The sequence below is a fragment of the Propithecus coquereli genome, unplaced genomic scaffold, assembly GCF_000956105.1.
Source record: "Propithecus coquereli isolate 6110/MARCELLA unplaced genomic scaffold, Pcoq_1.0 Scaffold96, whole genome shotgun sequence".
Classification (NCBI taxonomy): domain Eukaryota; kingdom Metazoa; phylum Chordata; class Mammalia; order Primates; family Indriidae; genus Propithecus; species Propithecus coquereli.
Window position 1 is genome coordinate 3,213,824 of NW_012155951.1, and position 2,177 is coordinate 3,216,000.

Below are 2,177 nucleotides of genomic sequence, written 5' to 3' on the forward strand. Positions count from 1 at the left end.
GTAAAGAAAATTCCATTTTCATATACCTTTACAACTTTCTATACCCATAAACATCCCTCATTGTACAACTTTCCAAGGGACATAGTGAACATGTTCATTATCAGACCCAAATACATATAGCCACTCTTCACCATAGAAAAATGAAGTGAAAAGTTTATAAACTATTTAAAATGAGGCTGAGCAATTAATTTTTCAGTATTCTATCTTAGAAATAATCTAGGTATATAATGAATATCTATGAACTAACTCAATTTATTATCAGTTCAAGTTTTTCAGTTGCCTAAAGATCTTAAAAACCACCTTCAAGATAACATATTAGAAAACATAATTGTTATTAGAATGAAGTTTGTCAGAATAATGATTCATGTGGCTTCACAAATTTACATTTTTAATAATCTTAAACATTTAATAGAAGCAACACTAGCTTATTAAATTAGTAAGTGGAATAAAAATCGACTGCATGTTATACTTAACACTGACAAATAAGAGAAATACAGCTGTTATTATTAAACCAAACTTATTAAAGTATTCTAGTTAGCCAAAGATTTATCTAAATTATGTAAACTTGAATTCTTAAAACATTTCTGAATTACAAGAATAACCTTTATTTTACATATTAAAAGTGTTAAAAGTTTAATATCTTTATCTCTTAGGACATTTAGGAATTTTCAATTTATATTAGTGGTTACTTATCTCTACACCAATTAGAATGCCTTTAAGAGATTGTTTGATTGAATTTTAGAATACCTTCAGAGGTAAGAAAATATTATACAGTCACACGAGGAAAGGGAAAGGTCTTTCTCTGTTAGAGGCACATAAATGTAATACAGAAGAGAAAGCTTTTATCTTCAATTCTAAAATTTTAGTCGTTGGTCAAGCATAAACACAGAAATACAAATTTACCTGTCCAGATATACACTTCTTGGTGGGCATGCAATTCTCAATTGATATGAACTCAAAATAAGCAAAGAGACAAACAGACAAGATTAGCAAACCAGATTCTTTTTCTCCTGACAGACACAAGATCTCTGTAAACCACCAATCGATTTATAAGGAAAGCCAAATGGTTAGACAATAAAGCCAAAAGCATCTGCTGCAAGAAATCAAGTAAGAAATCAAAAGGCATCAAAATCAAATCCTTACCAGTCACCAGAAGGAGTCAGCAACATAGGATAAAGAGCTGGGCTCACTGTTGAGTCCTGGACCTTCAGGAGCACAGAAAGGTTCCAAGAGGCCTCATTACTTGGACTGAGTAAATCGTGATCTTCAGATGGGGTCCCAGCCTACGTGAGTCACCACAGCACCCACATTGTGAAAGAGAAAATGCACCAGAGGATTAAGGAGATGATTTTGTTCAAGCTATTACAATGGAGAGCACTCATTAATGAGTAACTTCTCAAAGAAAAGAAAGGGGGCCTCATGGGAGCCATGAGGAGGAATATGCGAGAGCAGTATGGTCTTTGTCAGTTGGCCATTTCTCAGAACACAGAGACATGCAAGTATTTCTTGACATTGTTATTTTCTGGGAATACAAGAGTGAAATAAAATTCAAGACTGTCAGTATTTTTTAAATGCCTTCATGTAATATTGAATTTTTGATTGTGTGCCTTTCTTCAGTGAGGTTATTTATTCTTTGAAAGTCCTGTATGCCTTGGTATATGAAAGTGTCATGAAATGTCTTACCTTTATCTACTTGGGTCCAGTAGTTTTATTCGTCATAGAACAATTTTAATGTCAATTTAATGACTTTTGTTTGTTCACTGAACAGATAGTGTAAACTCAGACCAAACCCAATGCAGTGCATTGTTGAGGTTACAACTTCTGCTCATTTATTTTTCCTCCTCCCCATCCTCTTCTTCTTCCTCTTCCTCCTCCTCCTTCTCCTACTTCTTTCTCTTCTTCTTCTTCTCCTCCTCCACTTCCTCCTCCTCCTCTTTATCTTCCTCCTTAGCCTCTTCCTCCTCCTCTTCCTTCTTTTCTACTTTTCCATATCTATTGCCTAAGATGAAAAATAAAATACAAGCTTGCCTGTACTCGTGTGAATCCCTTTGGGTTGAGTTCTCTAACAGAAGCATTCTGCATAAGGGCAGAAGGAGTTTTCAGGGAGGAGGCTTATAAAGAGTGCTCTTGCAACCAGCATCTAAGGAAGGGAAGAGAAGAATTCAGTATTGGGCAGA